The sequence below is a fragment of the Meles meles genome, chromosome 9 (assembly GCF_922984935.1).
Source record: "Meles meles chromosome 9, mMelMel3.1 paternal haplotype, whole genome shotgun sequence".
Taxonomy (NCBI): domain Eukaryota; kingdom Metazoa; phylum Chordata; class Mammalia; order Carnivora; family Mustelidae; genus Meles; species Meles meles.
Window position 1 is genome coordinate 82,461,992 of NC_060074.1, and position 22,670 is coordinate 82,484,661.

At 40.6% G+C, this 22,670-nt stretch overlaps 1 protein-coding gene across 3 annotated transcripts in view; it reads right to left on the reverse strand.

Annotated features, from left to right (window-relative positions):
* The window catches only part of LYPD6 (LY6/PLAUR domain containing 6), a 119,539-nt gene that overhangs the window by 96,426 nt on the left and 443 nt on the right, over positions 1-22,670 (reverse strand). The window contains exon 2 of one of the 3 annotated variants that reach the window (XM_046018114.1): positions 4,994-5,085. The exons of the other annotated variants lie outside the window; for them this stretch is intronic. The gene's annotated coding sequence lies outside the window, so the exon portion shown is untranslated. The remainder of the gene's footprint in view (positions 1-4,993; positions 5,086-22,670) is intronic. 3 annotated transcript variants of the gene reach the window in all.

Below are 22,670 nucleotides of genomic sequence, written 5' to 3' on the forward strand. Positions count from 1 at the left end.
TTCTGTTTCCATTTGCATGCAATATCTTTCTCTATCCCTTCATTCTCACTCTGTATGAGTCCTTCTGAAATGAGTTTCTTTTAGGTAACATATACATGAGTCTTGTTTTTTTATCCAAAGACAGCTACTCTGTCTTCTGACTGGATAATTTAATTCATTTGCATTTAAAGTAATATTGATAGGTATGTACTTTGCCATTTTATTGTTTTCTGGTTGTTTTTGTAGTTTCTCTCTATTACTTTCTCTTCTTTCTCTCTTCCCTTGTGGTTTGATAATTTCCTTTAGTGTTTTATTTATATTTCTTTATCATTTTGTTTTGTGTATTTATTATAATTTTTTGCTTTGTGGTTATCATGAGGATCACATATAACAACTTTTGTATATAATAGTCTAGTTTAAGTTGATAGCAACTTAAATTTAAATACATTATAAAACTCTACATTTTTAATCACCCACCCCATTTTTTTAAAGATTTTTGTTTTTTATTTATTCGACAGAGAGAGAGAGATCACAAGTAGGCAGAGCAGCAAGCAGGGGACGGGGGGAGCAGGCTCCCTGCTGAGCAGAGAGCTCAATGCGGGGCTCGATCCCAGGACCCTGAGATGGTGACCTGAGCTGAAGGCAGAGGCTTAACCCACTGAGCCACCCAGGCGCCCCCCCAACCCAGTGTTTTGTTTTTGATGTCACATTTTATATCTTTTTATTTTATGGATCCCTTAATTGTTGTAGTTTTAATTTATTTTAGTAATTAAATTTTTTTTACCTTCATACTAGGTTTATAAGTGATTCATCCACTACCATTACTAAATATTTACCTTTTCCAATGAGATTCTTATTTTCATATGGTTTCTTATCTTTAATTAGTGCTACTTATTTTCAGCTTAAAATGTTCCTTTAACATTTCTTGGAAGGCTGGTTTAGTGGTGATTAACTCCATTAGCTTTTGCTTATGTGAAAAACTCTTTACCACTCTTACTCTGAATAATAATCTTGCTGGGTAGAATAGTCTTGGTTGAAAGTTTTTTCCTTTCAGCACTTTAAATATGTCATAACATTCCCCTCAGACCTTTAAGGTTTCTGCTGAAAAATCTATTGATAGCCTTATGAGAGTTTTTCCCCTGTAGGTAACTTTGGTTTCCTCTTGCTGCTTTTAAGATGCTCTCTTAAAAAAATTTTTTTTAATTAAAAAAAAAAAAGATTTTATTTATTTGTTTGTTTGTTTGTTTAGTGCAGGGGTGAGGGAAGGGGTGAGGGAGCCCTATTGGTTTTATGTTTTGGGGCCTGGTCTCTCCAGTGCAGAATCAAGAGTTAGAGTTCCTGATATGAGGCACAAATCACTCACTGCTCAGGAAAAAATTCGTATTATGGAGATACCTCCTGGTTGTGTTCTGCTGTGCCCGGGAAGGGGTTTTGGGCAAGAGCACATTTCTGCCTCCTCGACCCATCTTGATATGACTCTTTTATCCTTTGTTGTGGGGACACTGTTCATCTAGTTTTTAGGACCTTTTCCAGGGAAAGTATTCCCACATGTGGCTGTAGGTTTGTTGTGTCCTTTGGAGGTGGGGAATTCATTTCTTCCTACACTGCCATCTTGAACCAACTATAGAATCCCAGTAAAGCTTTGAAGAGTTTCATGTTAAATGAGTTTGGAAAATTCTCTTCGCCTAAAAAGTATGTGCAAATGAGTCTGGATAGTGAAAACAAATTAGAAAATAAGAAAAATCAAAAGTGCATTTCCTCCAACTATTATACATGTTATGCATACATAAAGGATCAAATATCTCCTAAGGCAGTCATGAAATTTTGGACTCACGATTAATCCATTCATCCCAAGAAAATATTTAGCCTTTAGAAAAGGGTATTATCTCCCGGACCTAAAGCAGATTGTGAGCTTCATCATTTGACCTTTTCATTTGCCTTCTCTTGAGCTGCCACTGCTCCCTAAATTATACAAAGGAAAATGAGCATCACTGGGGTTCAAGGGAAAAGACCAGAAGTGACCTGCTCTGTATCGCTGACCTAGCAACTTGGGGCAAGACATTTATTTACCAAACCCTCAAAAGCAGTAACAAGCAAAGTAGAAAGGAGGGGCAGAAAGAAGGTATCTGGCAGAGGCCAGGTAATCATGGTTGGGAAGAGAGACAGGATATGTCCATGTATGAGGAAGAAAAACATTTCACCAGTATCAACCTTCTCTAGCCCACACTAATTCTCCTTTTGCTGATACACAGAAAAAGGGCCACCAAAGACAAGTACATGTTGTTCTATCCTCACCACAACTGACTGGTCCAAGCTGATATCTGTCCCAGGCTGAGTCAATCAGCTCTCTTTCCCAGGACTGTTGGTCTGGGACCAGAGAGCATGAGTCAGTCCTGTGCAGTGTTATAAACTGTAAGATGTATAAATCTCAGGAGGATTGGAAGTCATCTTTCTCATTTTATCTGTACCAGATCTGCAATAAGCAAAAATTAAACTGACGGGGCGCCTGGGTGGCTCAGTGGATTGGGCCGCTGCCTTCGGCTCGGGTCATGATCTCAGGGTCCTGGGATCGGGCCCCGCGTTGGGCTCTCTGCTCCGCGGGGAGCCTGCTTCCTCCTCTCTCTCTGCCTGCCTCTCTGCCTACTTGTGATCTCTCTCTCTGTCAAATAAATTAAAAAAAAAAAAATTAAACTGACAAGCTGACAGAAAGAGATAGGGAGACAGTATCAGATGCATTCAAGTCCTTGGTAGTAAGGCCCAGCTATGGCCCTGGTCTTCTAGCAGTTTACTGTCTAACTCTTCCTTCAATTATTCTACATGTAATCATGTAAGAGAGGGGTGGTGCAGTCCAGCACCATAAGAATTTACTCTTGGGGCACCTGATGGCTCAGTGGGTTAAAGCCTCTGATTAGCTCAGGTCATGGTCCCAGGGTCCTGGGATCGAGCCCTGCATCAGGCTCTCTGCTCAGCAGGGAGCCTGCTTCCTCCTCTCTATCTGCCTGTCTCTCTACCTACTTGTGATCTCTGTCTGTCGAATAAATAAATAAAATCCTTAAAAAAATTAATTAAAAATTAAAAAAAGAATTTACTCTTAGTTAAGTACACAGACCAGCGTGCAAAGGCCAATCTTTACAGAATACAGAAAGAATAAATTAGGGGCAAGAAAAAGATCAATTCTGTTCCACACATGAGATAATCCTTTAAAAATAAATTTTCCTAAGTTAATTTTAGTTGGGTTTGGCTGTTTATAGACAAGAAAATCTAAATATTTGATTAAAAAAAAAAAAGATGCTATGCCTAAGTCCCTGCCAATATAATAGGGGATTTAGCAGATGATTTATTTGAGAAGCAAAGACCTCCATGACATTTGGCCATCTGAGTGTACACAAGTCCTTCACCTTGTTGGTCCTGTAGTTCTTTGGAAACTGATTCCTCATATACATGGATATATGTACACACATGTATACACAAGTTTATGGCTATTGGGCCTTTGCTTAGCACCAGAGGTTAAGATCAATATGTCCTCTCCCTGATTCAGTGCATCTCAAGATAATGTGAGATTATTGTGGGGAGTGATAAAGACAATTTTGCAGCCCTCAGAGAAGTTTTGACAGTTTACAATCTTCTAAAACTATATGCAAGACTTTAAGAAGGCATATAAAATGCCAATGTGATATGCATTATATGTGAAAGCATATATAATGTTTATATTATAAGATTGATTAGAAGACCAGGTCTCATGCAAGCATTTATAATTGACACCTGAAAGTAGAAATTTCTATCACATCAGTGTAAAGAATGCACCTGAGCAAAAGGTGATGGTCCCAAGAATTGCATGATAGTATTAACAGGTTTTGATATTTAGTTATCAAACACTGAGATTCACACTAGTTTTCTTGGCCTTATCCAAGCAGACAGTTCTACCAGCCTGAAATATTAAAAACATCTGAATTAATATTCAATACAACTTTGTAAAGATTAAGCCATTTACCAGGAACAAGTTTGTCCCACAGGGAAAAATATATTATTAGTTTTATGTAGAAGATTTTCATATAGATTTTAAGATAAATTATATAACTTTATATAATATTTTAGAATAAAATATTAACTAATTTAGGTATCTTTTATTTAAATAAATTCTAATTCTCTTCATATCCATGTCTTAAAGGCCACTTAGTAAACACCAGGTAGATGCCGACAAGTCCATGTGTCCTCCCAAATGCCCAATTCTTAGGGCTCAAGAGCTTCCAAGACACACAGATCTGTACACTGGGAGTGAGCAGGTATAAGAGGCACAGTTTTCAGCCCGCCCTGCCAACACTGTCAAGGTTAGCTTCTTCCCCAGATTTTGCAGATCACTGATATTCAAACTTCTATTCAAACTTGAAACAGATTGGCTTCCTCATGAGGAAAAAGTCCATTTCTCTCCCAGCCTCCTAATAGGCCACAAAACGGAGAGCAAAGGTGAGCGCAAGCAGTTGACAGTATCCCTTCATGGTTTCCCAGCAACATAGATGCATTTCTTAATTACAAGCTGGACAAGGGCCAGAGAGAGCCGGCTGAGGCCCTATCTAGTCTCTTGCTCCTCCAGGTGCCCCATGTTCTGTGCCTCTACTTTGAATGGCCTTGCCTTTCTCTCTTCAGATGCTCTAGGGAAGAAGTCAGCTAAGTCACCAAGCTACCAGGAGCAACCTCCACAGCCGCCATGGTCACGGCTCCCACCTCTTATCTACCTTAATCACCCGTGCAGCCTGTCCATAGAAATGCTGCGCCAACCGTGCATGTAGACACGAGTGCGCGCACGGAGGGGCTTGGGGAGTAGGGAGACGGGAAGGAAGGAAGGACAGGATCTTCTGTTTGCATCTTTCTGACACCAGTCCCTGTCCCTAGTTATAATTTTTTACGGCAGACTTCAGGATAAATCTCCTTTGAAAAATAGCAAACTACACCGCCAAGGTCGCATTCAGTTTTGCGAGCAGACCTTCAGCGCCCCCTGCACGGAGGGCAGACCTACCGTGTCCGGCTCCTCATTAAGCAGCGATCTTTATCACAGCCCCACTGCTTTCACCACCGTCTGACCGGTGCCAGGAAGTTTTGATTTATAAGCTGGAGAGTGAGAGAAAAGAGCCTTAAAATGGTTTCAGGGTGGAGATTTCTTTTCCTTTTTAATGAGCATATTTAGGCTGTTATGAGTCAAGTTCAAAATTCGAGTCACATATGAACAATTTTTATAGGAGGAGGAGTAACCTGATGTTCAAATTCATTTGCCTCCCATTTTGAAGTAATTCATCTTTAAAATTTCTGTGAAATTTCTACAGAGTTGCCCAGAAAACGGCACCAACCATCTGTAAGTAAAAACAAAAGCTCTCCATAGTATATATCACAGGTTCAAAGCACTTCGGCATGGGCAGATGGAACACGTTATTAAAAGAATTTAACTGCAAGAAGAGCTACCGTAATTACACAGCAGCTGGTCTAATGTTGACAAAACAACTTTTAAAGGCTTTCAGAAGCCTTAAAGGCTAATCAATTAAAAAGGCATGAATAGTAATGTGCATCCTACCCTTAACACTGCGAGCTGCATCGCCCGCAAATACAGTGAGGTTTTCATTTGGGAACGATCATTTCTTATGTCCTACAATTAAGCCGAACACGTGCATAAATTCTAAGTTGTGTCTAGGTGAGACCATTATCCTTAAAATAAAATAAGTCCATAAAACTCAATTATAAACATTGAACTGAAGGAGCATTTCCACAGCAGCGAAGTTATTCTCGAAGTGCCAATAGCTCGTGCCAGAATTTGGGCTTACTTTACCAAGAACAGGCAGAGAAGTGTTTTGGAGCATTATCTATATTGGCCAAGGATACACTGAAGGCATGAAGAATAAATGAATGGACGGGTGAATGTTGGAATGAGTCTGTCCTCGGCATCCAAGGAACACTGACTCAATCTCCAAGAGACTGGCCCTGGGGTCATGTTGGACGGGCATCCTCTGCCAGGACCTGCCAGTTTTCTTCAAGGTCCAACTGAAGTTCATCTCTTCCAAGGCACCCTTCACACTTCCCACGAGGCTTGCCTCTGTTCCAAATCCCTTACAGTCAGAGAATTAGAAAGGATTTATGTATCACTGGACCCAGTCCTTTTTAGGGCCTTGCTAACTTTTTCTTTCAAGGCCCAGATAGTAAATAATTCAAGCTTTGTGGGCCATAAGAGGTCATCACACCCACCCACCTCTACCACTGTAGTGGGAAAGCAGCCTGCACCAGATTTAAGCAAATGGGCATGGCTGGGTGCTGACAAAAATATTTACGAAGGGAAGCAGGAAGCCAGGTTTGACCCACAGTCGGTAATTCTCTGACCCCTGCTCTACCAGCCTGAGTCCCCTCATTCCCAAGCAGGGTCCAGGGATCCTCTTTGGGGACATCTCCCGTGAAGAAGGCTAATCCCCTCATAGTGGCCTCTTTCATTTTTGTGAAGCTTTCCCTTTTACTGGCTGCAAGGAATCCCTCCATAACTAGCAGTCACCGTCACACCTTCATCTTCAGGGCACCCTGCCCACTCCCCAACCATTCTCCCTCCCCACAGTGCCCTGCAGAGACAGGCCTTCCAAAAACCCCTTTCTTTAACTAAAGACAATACCAGTGTTGCCTTCTGGAGCCCCAGAGAGGAAGCCTAATACCTCTCCCACCTGAAGGGCCTTTATGTTTTGGAAGACAACTGTGGATATGGCATTTATGGTCTGCCCCACTCATGTGGGATCCATCTCATCGCAACTTTTATTGTTAGTTTTCTTCTTCCACGTACACTTTTTTTCCTCTTCATTTAGATGGCAAGTGGAGCGTAGTCCCTGGCACATAAGCTCCATTTCGTTTTATGAGTGAGAATGGCAGAATGACCACAGAAATATCAATCAACAAATCTTTTTAAACACCTTTCTCCGCAAATTCAGTGGGGACGGCTTCCCATATAGGAGGTGGCCCACTCACCACAGCCGCCGCAAGACTGCTGGTGTGTCAAGCTTCCTCAGATGTAAAGACTGACCTTTGAGAGGCAGAAGGCCTCCTCTCTCTACTTTCTACCACCCACCAGGATTCTGGTGTGAATTTTTAACGTGGCACACTGTAACACCAACATCCCCGCTGAGCATTGGGAGGCCGGCCCGCTGTCTGTCCTGGTCCCCCACCTTACAGCAGCCTTATCTCTGTCATTTTCATATCCTGTGCTTTTATCCCTCTCCTTAATAATCACTACCCCAGAGTCACACTTACACACTGTCAGTATTTATGCAAAAGCACACAGTAGTCCTTCAGTATTCCACTCTCAAACTCAGGAAATTAATAAGAATCTCGAGAGTGCTTCTTATAAACAAGCAATTCTCCTCAGGGTAAGAAACTGGGTCCCTCACAGAATTCTTCAAGGCACAAGTAAAACGAGTTTCTCACTATGTTACCTCTAAACTCTACTCCCCAGGATCACTCTCTTTCACAATCAATCGTAAAATATTCAAATAGTCTATTTTTTTTTTATTTCTTTTCAGTGTTTCAGAATTCATTGTTTAGGCACCACACTCAGTGCTCCATGCAATACGACGTGCCCTCCATAATACCCACTACCCTAAATATCTTAGTGAGAAAAGAGTCTTTAAGACCAGGACAAATACCTCATCTCATTTAATGTCACTTTACCTTTTCATGTTCCTTCCCCCCATCCCTGTGAAGAACAGGAAGGAGATATTTCACAGAGTCCTGCCCCACGTGCACTCTTTAGCAGTAACCCCAGGTGTAGAGTCTCTCCATGAAAGACCTACTTGGGGGCACTCGTTGAGGGGTAGAGACGCCACAGCAAGGGGACACTAGGCACCTACCCATTCCACGCTCCAGAAAGCCCAAGACAAACCGTCAGGTCTATTGTATTGGACAGTGGACACCAGCCATTTGTGGCCACTTAAACCTGAGTTAATTAAAAATAAATACAATTTAAAATCTAGTTCCTCAACTACACTAGCCACCTTTCAAGTACTCAGAAGCCACATGTGGCTAGCACCTACCATGTTGGCCAGTGCAGATATAGAGTATGTCTGTCACCCCAGAAGAGACTAGAGAGTTCTACCAGACAGCACTAGTGCGCTTCTTAGTGATTGTTGCTCTCCAGTCACCAATGAGGCTTGGCTGGTAAACGGTCAAGGCCTCCTGGAGCTTTACTCTGTACCTCCTTGAAACCCAAAGGAAAAAGTGGGGTATGGAAATAGCACACTTGGTAGTGCCAAATAATTAACACCACATTGTTGTAAAGGCATTTTTAAGTAAAATTAAAAATAAAAAGATGGGCACCTGGGTGGCTCAGTGGGTTAAAGTCTCTGCCTTCAGCTCAGATCATGATCTCAGGGTTCTGGGATCGAGCCCTGCATTGGGCTCTCTGCTCAGCAGAGAGCCTGCTTCCCTTCCTCTCTGCCTGCCTCGCTGTCTACTTGCAATCTCTGTCTGTCAAATAAATAAATAAAAATCTCTTAAAAAATAAAAAATAAAATAAAAAGAAATAAATAATTTTTCTTATCTCAGGGAGTTCTGCCAAAGCCCCCAACCTTTGCAATCCATGAGAAACTTGTATACAGGATAAAAAAGAAGCCTCATCCAGAGTCTCATCTGGAGTCTAGTAAAAAGTAGGGGACAGAGACCAGGGTCAAAATGTCTCTACTTGTTCTGAACTCAGCATCCTTTGTATTATTTTATGAAGTTCATTTTTGCCTGAATTATCATTTTGCATGGAAAAGAGAGTGGGACTTCTTTCCTTTATAAAGTAGGACTCCAAAGTTCCTGAGAAAGCATTAAAATACTTATGTGCCTTAGATTTATTGCCAGGCAAGGGAAGTCAGTCAATAATCTGCCTCTGGTTGGCACAGCATACAATTTTTCTCAGGTTTACTGAAATTGCCATATCTCTAAAATCTAAGAACAAGAGAACGTTGCTAATAAATTTTAAATTTCCCACATAGTTACTTTGGAGAATGTAAAATTATGAGAGTAACTAAATTCAAATTCCAGGCTGCTTTCTGAAAGATGAGATGACCTCCTGATAGTCTATAAAGTCTGGGGAACATCTGTTTTGATAACATATGTACTTAAAATTCCCCACATGTCAGTTTCAAGTTACTACAAAATATAAGGCAGCACCAGCTGCAGGGATAAGGAGGAAAAGCTGTTAGCAAAGTGCCAGGAAATGTTCAAGATTTTAATTGGGACCAAGTCTCTTTACCATTTGCATATCATGATCCTAGGAAACAGACCAGAGACTAGAAATCCTACCCCTTCCACTTTCTCCACAAAAGAAAATTCTACTGTGATCTTGGTATGTTTTCCCTTATTGCCTTCCTGTTAAGGAACTGCAGTGTGTTTAATTCTGGTACCTTTTTTTAAATTGAGGTGTAATTGACACACAATGTTACATTAGTCTTAGGTGTACAACCTAAGGATTTGACAAGTTTATATGTGATGCTGTGCTCACCTTTAGCATAGCTACCATCTGTCAGCACACAATGCTGTTACAATACCATCCGTTACATTTCCTGTGCTGTATCTTTCATCCCTGTGACTTATTCATTCCATAACCTGAAGCCTGTACCTTCCACTCCCCTTCATCCATTTTGCCCATCCTTCCTACCCCATTCCCCTTTGGCAACCACCAGTTTGTTCTCTATATTTATGGCTCTGTTTCTGCTTTGTCTTTGTTTTTTACATTCCACATGTAAGTGAAATCATGGTATCTGAAAGACATGGTATTTGTCTTTCTCTGACTTATTTTACTTAGCATAATACCCTCTAGGTCCATCCATGTCCTTGCAAATGGCAAGATTTCATTTTTTATGGCTGAGTAATATTCCATTTTATAGATAGATAGATACATAGGTAAATAGATACAGATGGATATAGATAGCTAGATTTATATCTACCTATCTATCTACAGCAATTTCTTCTTTATCCACTCATCTATTGATGGACATAGGCTGCTTCCATATCTGGTCTATTGTAAATAATGCTGCAATAAACAGAGGGGTGCATGTATCTTTTCAAATTACTGTTTTCATTTTCTTTTTTTACATTTTATTTATTTATTTGACAGACAGAGATCACAAGTAGGGAGAGAGGCAGGCAGAGAGAGAGAGAGAGGAGGAAGCAGGCTCCCCGCCAAGCAGAGAGCCCGACGCGGGGCTCGATCCCAGGACTCCGGGATCATGACCTGAGCGAAAGGCAGAGGCTTTAACCCACTGAGCCACCCAGGTGCCCCCTGTTTTCATTTTCTTAGGTAAATGCCCAGTTGTGGAATTACTAGATGACGTGCTATTTCTATTTTTCGTTTTGGGGGGAATTTCCATACTGTTTCCCATGGTGGCTGTACCAATTTACCCTCCTACCAACAGTACACAAGGGTTCCCTTTTCTCCACATCCTTGCCAACACTTGCTGTCTTTTTGATACAAGCCATGGTGACTGGTGTGAAGTGGTATTTTATCGTGGTTTCAGTTTGCTAATGCTGGAGACTCTTAACCAAAATGCCCTCCCCTCATTCTCCTATCCATCCAAATATTGCCCACCTTCACAGATCAGTTCAATTCTCACACTTTCTATGACAGTGGCTTCATGCCTTCTAGTCCACAAATTCCTACTTCTCTGCACTTACAGCAAATAATAAAGGATCATACATCTGCAACTTAATTGTCCTCCTTCTGCTCTGACACCCTGATCTAATCTCCTCATGTGCATGGATCTGCTCCCATTTCATGGCTCTTACAGAGATAGTGACGCTCCCAAAGTCACCCCTCCCCAGAACTCATCCATATTCCCAGCACCTATTCCATATGCCCACTTGGAAGCCTAACAGGTATCTCAAATGTAAGATGTCTAAAGCTGACCCGATCCTTTTCCGAATCTGCTCCTCCTCAAGTTTCCTATCTCAGTAAATGACAGCCCTGCCCTTCCAGGTATCAGCCATCTGACTCTGCTCTCTGACTCATGCACTACATCCTACCCACAGTAAATCCTACCTCCTGCACTCTTTCCAAACAGAGAGAGAAGGCCCTTTCACCACCTCCACTGCAACCACGTGGATCTAAGCCAACATCATCTGGATTGCAACAGCCTCCTTCCAGCCTTCCCTCCCTTCTATTATTTATTCCAACAGTAGCCAGTGATTTTTAAATCATACAATTAATCAGATCATTCCTTGATGTAAATTCTTCCAATGACTCAACAGACTCAGTCCCAAAAGAGAAAAAAAGAAAGAAAGAAAGAGGAAAGGAAGGGATGGAGAGAGGGAGGGAGGGAAGGAGGGAACATCTTTCAATAACCGCTAAGGCCCTGCATTATGGGTGGCCTGCCACCTTAGGCTTTTGAGCTTTTACTACTCTCCCTCTGGCTTACTTCATTCCTGACACTGGTCTGCTTGCTGTTTTGAGGGTGAGGCATGATGCTAAGGCGGCACTTTTGCATTTCTGCCTGGAAGGCTCTTCCTGCAGAGGTGCCCAAGGCTCCCTCCCTTCCCTGCTCCAGGTGCTCATGTGAAGCTTTCACCATCAGGTCTCCTATGACCACGATATTTAAAGTTACCAACTGCTTCCTGTCCACCTCAGACACTCCCTTTTCTCCTCTTTAGTTTCTCCAAGGCTCTTAAGACCATCTAACATACTGCATATTTTCTTATTTATTTCCTTACTTTCTGCCTCTGCCCTTATAGAATGTAAGCTCTAAGGGGACAGGGATTCTGTGAGCCTTAGTCACTGCTTTCTCCCCAGAGATTCTTCCTGTTTAATTCGCCATTGTGTTTCCACCTTGAACTGGGACTGACACAAATTGATCCTCAAATATTTAAAGCGAAAGAGAGAAACCAATTACAAGTCCCATAAGGACAGCTGCCATGTCTTACCATTCCTTTTTATAGCCCTGGATAGGACCCAGAGAAAAGTACTTGTTGCCTGATTACTGCTATGTTTACATTGGCAAATGTAAAATGTTAGGTCATTCAAATTGTTGGACATGTTAAATGTAGACAGTGGTGATGCAATATTAAAGATGTAACAATTTTTAAAAGATTTCAAAGCCGTTTAAACTAAAGCTCATAGTCTCTATTCAAGTATGAACAATTCTCAAAATTACCAATAAGAGACAGTTTCTTAAGTGCTGCCAAAATACAGATACAACTACCTGCCCAAAAAAGATGGGAAGAAGAAATCTCAATGCTATCATTTGTCAGGTAAATTACAGCAAATAAAATTTCAATGCCAAGCCCCAAAACAAGCCATTGGGTTTTTTGGATTTTTTTCCCTCCTTAGGTTAGTTATTAAAATGGACAGGTGCTTTTAATAAATCAACAATGCCAAGCAACGAGAATGGTGATGATCGAGAGGAACTGTTAGGGAATTACAAAACTGGGTCAGTGCAACAGAGAAAGGAAGAGACTTTCCCCTCCCCTGCACACATCCTGTCATCTCCTGAACAACTAGCCTTTAACAAGGGAGACTGACTAGTCAGTAAGTCTCAGAAATGGTTCAATCTTTCTAGACATCCAGAGCATTTCCTATAAAAACATCAACAATCAACTACAGACCAACTACACACTAGATTCTTTTTCACATAAGATAATTTGAAGACGAAGCATAGAGTTTTATGGAAATCTTTCATCCATAAAATGATTGAGCATCCCAAAGGGGAATGCTATCACATGCCAAAACAAACCCTACCTAGCATTTTTATGGCACTGAGGTTCAGGCCCATAGGGAACGTCTCACCCCTATGTGAGAGGACCCGCATCTCCTCCAAAGTTCACTGAGCTGCTGAAGAACAGGACCAACTGCTCAGATACGCTTCTGTTTTTTATGGGAACCGCGAAGCAGAATTCTCTTATCTGTGTATTTGTTTAAAAACAGAAAATAAACATTAGACACTAGTATCCTATTTGCAGGTTATAAAAATGTACTTTCAATTGTTAACAAACACAGGGTTGTATATCTCGTAATGTTACATGACGGGGACAGTGGTGACAATTACAGAGAGCACTATTCATGAGTGGATCTGCTCATTTATTCGGCAAACTGAGTAGGGAGAGTCTTTGCCCATCAAAAATCTAGTGAGTATCTATGTACTTTGTGCCAGGGCTTACAATGACTGAGGAACTAAGGAGCCATGCATATGTTTAAGGGAACAGGAAAGGTGGCTTCTAAAAAATGAGAGTTGAATTCAAAAACCAGAGCACAGCGTGGTTTGGAATCCTTGCCAAGACAACTCAAGGTGAGGAAACATGAGCCCTCCACATTAGGCCAACATTGTTATATGCCTTTTATCATTTGGGAACAGAAATACTTATCAATTGTCCACCCGATTTCAAAATTAGATTTAGAGTTAAAAAATATAATTAAATGGATACAGCTAATCCCAATTTTTTTTTTTAACAAGACAGGAATAACTAAATGGGAATATGGATGATTCCTCAGAGATAAGCTTGAATTCAAACAGAACATTTGATGAAGATTCTTAAAAATTTAGAATGGTGGAGGACAGATAACTAACACTCAGAAATAGCAGAAAATGTAAATTCAATTGTAAAGTGAAACTGGTATCAGACTTTGGCCTTTATATCCCAACACTGTCTCATAAATTATTTTTTAAAAAAACATCTGAAGGGGCGCCTTGGTGACTCAGTCGGTTGAGCACCTGCCTTCAGCTCAGGATCAAGCCCCCCATCAGGCTTCCTGCTCAGCAGGAGCCTGCTTCTCCCTCTCCCACTCTCCCTGCTTGTGTCCCCTCTCTCTAACAAATAAATTAAAAAATCGTAAAAGAAAAAAATCTGAAGAAAATCAAACGCATAGGCCACTGTAAATTGTGTGCTGCAAATTATCTAGAGGCTAACATACAGAGATTCAGATTAGCCTAATGTTAGAAAATTCACAAAGTGCAGTGATTACAAGGTAAAAAATCAGCCAGTGTGAATCCTTACTCTTCCTTCCAACACAAGAGATTACAATAGCCACCCCCTATTCCCCCGCCCTCTACCACCTCTGCAGGTAGAGCTTTTTCAGTAGGGAAGGGTGGAAATCCAGACCAAGCCATGCTACCCCGTGGACGTCTGTAAGGGCTGCCCCACCCTTCTCAGAACACTGCAGCTTCTTTATCAAGTTCTCATCAAGCAAAGGGTGAATCTGGCAGGAGCCAAAAAAAAAAAAAAAAAAGAAAAGAAATCTAAGACTGGTATTGGTGGGGCAAGGTAAGATAAACATCTTCTGGAATCCCGAAGATAAAGGGAAGAACAGTGCGCATTTTGTATACATTCAGTATTTGTCTTTTCATCTCGCTGTTACAGCTCTGTGATTAATTGCATTGCTTTGCTCAGAAATTCCTCTGCCAGAATAAAATCTGGGTCTTGTGCAAACTGTGCTTTTCTGAAATATTATCCCCTCTATTAGCATAAATGTTTCAATATTTTTGTTAAGGGTGTGTGGGTGTAGGTATGGGTGTGTTTGGGAAAGTCGTTATTTGTGTTTTGACTGCTGGTGATTTTATGTAGTCTAAAATATAAAAGTAAAGAGGAAATTGCATACCTTGCAGGTTTGCACTCTCTCAGTGTGCTCCTCTCTTAAAGTAGATGCAGGGATTTTCTAACAGGGCACATTTTTTATCAAAAGGTTTATAAACAACACACAAACTCTTCTAGATAAGAAGCGAGGGACTAGCTAGAAAAGAAACAGAAGAGAGACAAACTAACTGTAGATTCAGAGAATCGAAAACGCAGAACAAGCTCAGACATCAGTTAACCCAATAGAGCATGTCGTACCGAACACTGACCCTCAAGATATGCCTTCAAAAGGGGTGCTATTAACAACGAGGTTTGGGGTTCACTGAGTAGTACATCTCCTTTCAGACATTTCGGATGATATTCAGTCACTAAAGGTTCTGAAGTCTTGCAACTTAAAAAAAAAAAAAAAATTACTATTCAACCCACTGTTTCCCAAACATAGTGGGCCATCACACACCGTTTTCTGCCTTCAACATTCCACTGAACTGGTGTCTCTTCTTGCAGATCCTGTTCGAGAAGTGCTGATCTTGTATAATCATTTCACAGATGAGGAAACAGACATTCAAAGTTAACTTGTTTGGCCCAGATCCGGTAATTAATTCGTGGTTGATAAATCAGAATAGCATGACTGGAGTCTAGGTAATAAGGGGAAATAAGCACAGAGCCCAGCACCTTTCCTTTCCACTCAGACCTCACGGCAAAATGGTCTCCTCTCCTGAGTCTCTGTCTCATTCCCCTTACATTCCCCTTACATTCCCTCAACTTCCGCTTGTCTACTTAACCAATGTGTGTAGCTGTTAACCCGCTCAGATTCATTCATTAGTGAGCGTGTCCTTCCCAACCCCCCACCCAAGTCTTTTTAACAAAGACTTACCAGGGAGTGGCTTTCATGAAGGCCCTGGCAGGAACACGGCAGATAATTTAAGGCAGATAGAGCTTTGTGTTTCTCCTCAAATTTATTCACATTTATTCTAGGGAGTCCCCAGACAAGACTAGAATCAGACAGGCTAGGGAACATTTTCTCAAACTGATCATGAAGTAGGTGACCCTTTCCTTATTGTTCAGTGCTTTGGCTCCTTTTCTTCACTCTTCCTTTTTCCTCTTCCATGGTCAACCTTAGAGAGCTCAGCAACCCTCCTGCTGTGTCAGAGTGACCCTGGGGAGATGAGCTCCCCCACAGGTCTGCTATATAGCACTCTGCATTTCCTGAATTTGCTCAGCCTAGCTAGAAACAACCCCTTCTGGCAAAGGTCCTTCCCAGAGAGTTCCCACACTGAGAAGAAAGTACCATTACAAAATGTATCTTTGTTTTAATGCTATTCCATTAGATGCTACCTATTGGCCTTCATTTAGAAACCTCTGCCTCTAAATAGCTTTGGTGGGAAAAATATCTTTTGCATCCTGTTGCTCATCCCTTGCCCGGCCTGGCTATGCCAGAGAACAAACACCAGCAACAGTGCAAGATGAACCCACAGTCGTTTCTCAGAACTGGGTGGAGTCGATGTTGATCCTGCCACATCTCACCTGGGGCTCCTTAAAACAACATTGAAAATCAGCTGGCTGTGATTCCAACTATGACAACGGAACAGGAAAGAAGAAGAGTGGCCATCAGAGAGTAAAGCTTGCCTTGTCTAGGTCTCCGTTTTAAAGTGCCAGCCCTAACTATGCAAGTGACTGTCTCCGGTGAGAAGAAGGCCATATGGGAGATGGCTTGTAAAAGAGTTTTTCAATAGCATGGAAAGATTTTGTATCTTTAGCTATATATAGCACATGTGATATATTGTCCCCTAGTTTATTCTACTAGAATAAGACTCAAACACACTGAACATAGGCAATATGCATAGTTAGGGAGCCACCATGTAACCTAGAGACAACACTATTGAGGGGTTAAGAAATGACATATGGATAATAAACCTGGGTGATAGGAAGGAGAATGATTATTTTCTTCTGTCAATATTTCTGTTGTTTTTGTTGAACTGAAATGATCTATGTACTTTAAAAAGCACAGTACATCTTAGTATGAAAGTGTGATCAGCCAGTTTTTTATATCCACCTGTGAAGATGGCATACCTATCTTTCCCAAGTCTTCAGTCATGGTGACTAGCAGCTTGGGGTCTGCTCCACATAAACCTCAATACCTAGAAGGTGTTTCTGGGAAACAAAAGTAGGGAAGTGTCTCTGAAGAGAACAGTCATGGCTTGTGGTATTTGTTCTTCATGGACATCCAGAGACTAGATTTTCCATTGGCAGAAAAGTGAAGCCAAGTAAAGGTTAGCAAACCAATCCATCCCTTCCATCTCAACCAATCTTTTGTGATGTTCCCATCCAATCTTTACAGCTTCTTCTCTATGAAAGTCCTAATTCTCCTCCACATACTTATTGAGGGATTACCCTGTGTAAGACAATATGCTTATGCTGGCATTCAAGAGAAATAAGACATTATGAAAATAATAAGCTACATGTAAGAAACATGTCGGTTTGAAATACAAGCATAAGTAAATGAGTAAAATTTTTACTGAGGAGAGGACAATCAGGAGAAAAGGCTTCTGTTGGAAGGATGCATTGAACTAGGACCTGAAGGATGAAAAGATTGTCAGTTGGGAAGTAATGGATATAAGGACATCCTAACCAAGGATATCTGTGACCAAGAGTCAGACTGCTACAAAAGTTTCTGGAAATTCACTGGGTTGGGTGATTGGGAATATGAATTAAAAGAATTTCATAAAAGAAAATTCTTCTTTGAAGTTATATATAAAAGAAAAACCATGTACTTCTAATACCAGTCCTTTGATCTTACATGGAAAGATACGTAAATGCAGAGTATTACTTCTATTAAAGCCAATATTTTTAAGTAGTAATATTTTTTGAACACTTGAAAGTGGGATTTTTTCCTCTTCCAGATAGAAAAATTCTAAGAAATTGAATGTATTCCGCATGAATAATCAAGTCAAAGGAACAGTGAAGATCTACAAAGCAAGAAAAGAACAAATTCCAGGGAGATGTGCTATATCTTTTAAATTATTGATTATAGATCTCAGCTCTCAGAAGCCAAAAACTCTGTTTAACTTTGTTTGGTTTAAATACCAACATTATGCCACACTATCAGTTTCTCAAAACTATTTTAGTAGGTCAGCATTTATGGGTAGTTTTAAATGGCAAAAAAAAAAAAAAAAAAGTGTTGGTTCCTACTCACCTGGGAATTTAAAGTTTAATTTGTGCAGCCCCTTGATTTTATAGTTGAAGCAAATGAAGTCCAGACAGTGGGGGACTAACTTGCTAAAGGTCACCCAGCTAGTTAATGGCAACCAGTTAAACTGGAGGAAACTAAATAACTTGCTCAAGGTCACAGAGTTGGAAACTGGTGGGGCAGAATTACAACCCAGGAGAACCTAGACCCCTAAACTTTACTGGGCTCTGCTTCTCTGCCAATGGACAGTTAACATAATCCTGCACAAGTACATAGAGCGCTACAGATAAAAAGCCATACAAACAAAAGTAGAGGGTAATAAATGCCATTATTATAAGTGCAAGTAAATGTATAATTATTTAAATTGCTTTAATGGCATAAAGGAACTAGTATTTCTAGATGTCTTGATGGAAACTTAAATACATTTGCTAACTTACTATACAATTCAGTACTGAAAAGGAAAAAGTGAGATTAGGATAATGCAATCTTTATTTCTCCTACTTTTTGTGCATAAAAACATTAAGAAATACATTTTTGAAAATGGTCACGCATGGGGCACCTGTTTGGCTCGGTGGGTTGGGCCTCTGCCTTCGGCTCAGATTGTGGTCTCAGGGTCCTGGGATTGAGCCCCGCATCAGGCTCTCTGCTTGGCAGGGAGCCTGCTCCCTGCCCTGCCCGCCTCTCTGCCTACTTGTGATCTCTGTCTGTCAAATAAATAAATAAATAATCTTAAAAAAAAAAAAGAAAAAGAAAGAAAATGGTCACCCAATATCCTGCTGCTCAAACATAATAAATACATTGTTAATCATTTAGAATTGCTTAAAGATACTTGTTTTGATAATTCAGGTAACAATCTTGATTTTCTTCTTCATGGCAGAGACAGTAAGACAATCCTGGGTTTAAGAACTCTTACCTCTATGGCTTCTGAAAGGTCTGTCAAAAGAAGAGAATCCCTTGCCTAGTACTTTTGTCTCCCCTAAAATCCTATTATGTGGCAATCACTCACACATATACCTACACATTTCTTGAACCCATTTTTAATTTTAGCCTGCATGCCTTCTTGGCATGAGGCTGAGCAGGTGGGAGGTCAGGGTGGGGATAGGGGAATTACACAGTCTTTGGGCTTATTACTTTCTGTCCAAAGTCTCTTGTTTTCAAATGCCAATAGGTGTTTTCTAGTTCTATGTTTCCACTTTCATGAAAAATAATCTGCTCACTCTATGTGTAATGTGTGCCTGAGAATTTGACTTCCAGTATCCGTCTAGCTCTTCTTTTGTAGAAACCTGATAAGGGTAAAAAAAAAAAAAAAAAAAGTCAACCTTTCTGCTGACAGGAACCCTAAGGTTACCAGCCAATGCCCCAGAGTGCTGTCACTTACACACTAAGTTCATCAACACACTAAGGTAATGGCCACTTGGTCTTAGTGATTTCTCTTTATCTAGTCTGTGGATTAGGTCTGTAATATCCTGAGCATTTATCATTTTGTCTGTTTCCTCCTATATGATTATTGCTTGGGAAAGCCTGGGTGTAAGAATATTACTCAGTGAAAGGTGAAGCAAGGAATTCATTTACACCGTTTTTTGTTTTTTGTTTTTTGTTTTAATCTGTGAGTGTATACTTAGTATGATGTAAGCCAGGTGCTTCTACAACTCTCATTTCACAGTATTTAAGAATCTTCCGCTATTGTTTTAGGAATCCACAGCAAGGATTTTTTCAAATTCATTATTGGCTCTCTTATTTTTGTGTGCCTGGGATCTGTCACCTTTTGCAAGCTCGAATCAATAATCTGACCCTTCAAAATTTTCTTTTTCATTACATGTATCTAAGTAAGAGTTCATTTTAGTTGTTTTTTTTTTTCCTATGTAATCAGTTTTTCAAATAGCTTGAATACAAGGCCTTTTTTTTTATCATAAGTTATCCTAAAGAAATTCCTATATTCCCCACTTTCTTATGGGTAATTTAATTAAGTATTTATCTCCATTTTTTCCTCTTACATGTCTGCATTGAATTATCTTTCAGAGAACTGATTATGTACTTGACGTCTTTCTTTGGAGTCCTCTCTCCCATTATAGTGTCGAATTAAATTGAAATACATATATTCCTCATTATGTGCTCCAATCTGCATTGCATCTGCAAGGTACTCACTCAGTGAACATTTCCAGGATGAACATAAGATACCAACAGGTAACAATCATTGGGCATTTACTGGGTGTCATGTTCCACACTAAGTATTTGACAAGCATCGTGTCATTAATTCTCAGGCATTAGACTATAAACATCTGGGGCAAGGAGTCTGTCCATGTATCCCTAGCACCTGCAGCGCTGGCATTTAGTAGATGCTCACTGAATATTGCCCATAGATAAACTGAAAAACTGCATGAGATAGGTGTCATTACTATATATGCTTTACACATAAGAAAACGTATATATTTTCCTATGTGCCTCTCTGAAGCACAGAGAGGTTCGATTGCTTTCTGAGGTCCCACAGTTAGTATGTGAAGCCAAGACTTGCTTCCATACTTAACTAGGACTTATTACTTGGAAACTCAATACCTACCTACATTCTACGTTATGGCAAACAAAATTAATTCTATTTATCTTAACAAATATTATACAATATTACAAATAAATATTGTGAGCAATAATTTCCCAAAAAAAGATCTGAAAATGATGGGTTTTTAATAAATAATCAGATAGGCAGATAGGTATCTGTATGTTCCTTATTGCTAACCATGCAATTAAAAATAGGATTTCCCTCTAATCAATACTTCTGTTGCATTTGTGCACTAGTTAATGAGGATTTGGGGACTTCTTGATAAATGCGTTTTTGGTTTTTTTCCCTGACTAGTTTTGGGTTTATTTAAGTAATCTGTTTTGTCAATTCTTTTTAACATAAGAATGGCACTAATGAAATAATCATTTATTAGGGCGTCCTTGTAATTGTCTATAGAGTTTATGAGGAGCTTCTGCTTATAAAGTGGGAGACTTACATATTTCTGTCATTGTTACAAACATCTTTGTCACTACCGGTCCCGTGGTTTTCCTGAAACACTACCAATAGGACATCATTCTTTAGGGGTTTGATTACTTGTATATTTAACTATTCATTAACAAAAATTATATACCACTTTGAAGAGGATAGTTCCTTAAAAACATTAGCTTTCTCCTTAAATCCTTAACAGCCTAATTAGTGGGACTTAAATGATATTTAGCAGAAAGCAAAGTTTTTTGGGAATGGTACACAATGGTCCTGAAGCCATGGGTTGAGTAATAAAAAGAGGTGCAGAAATTAGAACTAGGAAAACACTGAAGAAGTAGCCCACATGAAGGAAGGGAGGGAGGGAGGAAGGGAGCAATGGAAGTAAGAAGGTAAAAAAAAAAACTTGAATTCTACTATTCACCTTGGAAAAATCATAATCTCCAAGAGCCTCAGCTACCCTACCTGTAAAATGGGGGTGACAAAAATACGACTTCCTCACAGACACTTCAATAGCAGATCTCAATGTGCTATGTAAACTGTATACCATGATACACTGTATGGTATGGGTTTTTTTGCTTGACATTATTTGCCTGTAATCAGCTCCATTTATGCATTCTGTAATATAAACATTCATCTTAAAAAGACTGTCAACAGCTTCAAAATGTAGACCCATGTATCCTATCTACATTTTTTTGGTCTGGACGCATTTCTGCTATTTTTAACCCAAAGAACCAGTTCACAACCTTCACAGCCTTTGTATACCTATAAGCTCAAAGAGCTTACTGTGTGCTCTAAGGACTAGAGTTCTGTACAATCGCTGTTTAAACAAGGAAGCCTCTTCTAAGTCCTGTTTCAGTCTGGTGCCTTTGGTCAAGGTGGAAACTAAAATTGAAAACAGATAGATGTTTTACATTTAAATGGGTTTAACATAAATGTGCATTAAGCCATTTCATGGACGATTGCACAAATATCTTTTGCAAACTTGGTACACGTGAGCACATATACAGTAACCATTAATGTCTTCCAGAGAAATAAGGTGCAGATCCAAAATTTTAAGCAGCTATCTTGAGTCCTCTCACTCGAAAGAAAATGTAATGGCTTTAAGGGAATCGCTCTAATAATATCATGGCATCTGCAATGGCTGGCCAGAGCAGAACAGAACAGAGTGTATGTCACCAGTGTTCAATTTAACAAGAAATAAGCTGCTCCCTGGAGAATCTAAACTCCCTAGTCTCCCACAAAGAAAATTGAATTTTGGAGGTCACACTTTGAGTAGGTTACCAGAGGGAGAAGCTTAACATTCTTTTTGTCATATGCTCTGGGAGGTCAGTGCTATCCTACCAATAAATCGCTACCTAAGATCTTCTGCCCGGTCAACAACCACCACCCCCCCCAAATTATACGTGTGCTCGTAGTCCTCTAGGAAATGGCAAATGATTGTGACACTTAAGATACCTGAGACCACGCCAGATGCCATCATGTAGAAACATCAAGTTTTGTACCGCCAAGTGAGGAGAGGGGTAGATGCCGGGGGCGGGGAGTGGGGAGGGTAAGAGAGCTAATGATACTGTGGTGGGGGTCGGAACCGGTCAGACAGACCCACATATAGAGAGCTTTAGGCTAAAACTGTTTAGCCAAACGTAAATCAACTGAACTGCTGTTACCAGAGAGAAAAACACATCGCCAAGTCAAGCCTAGGCGAAGCCCTGGCTCTGTGGGTGGACGGCCCCTTCTGCGGGTCTCCTGGGTGGGTGGTCGGAGGGCCTGGAGAATTCCCGCGAAGGCTGGAGGCACCCCAGCTTACCGCATCTAGGGCAGCCGCCCCGGGTGGGCGCAGCCAGGCCATCTACACCCCCCAACACCCCCCGTAGCAACATGTGGGGCGCTGCCACTCCGCCGCAGGAACTCCCTCCAGCAGGAGTTCCTGGTGGACGTACACTTGGCCCTGAGAAGGTGCTGAATTAC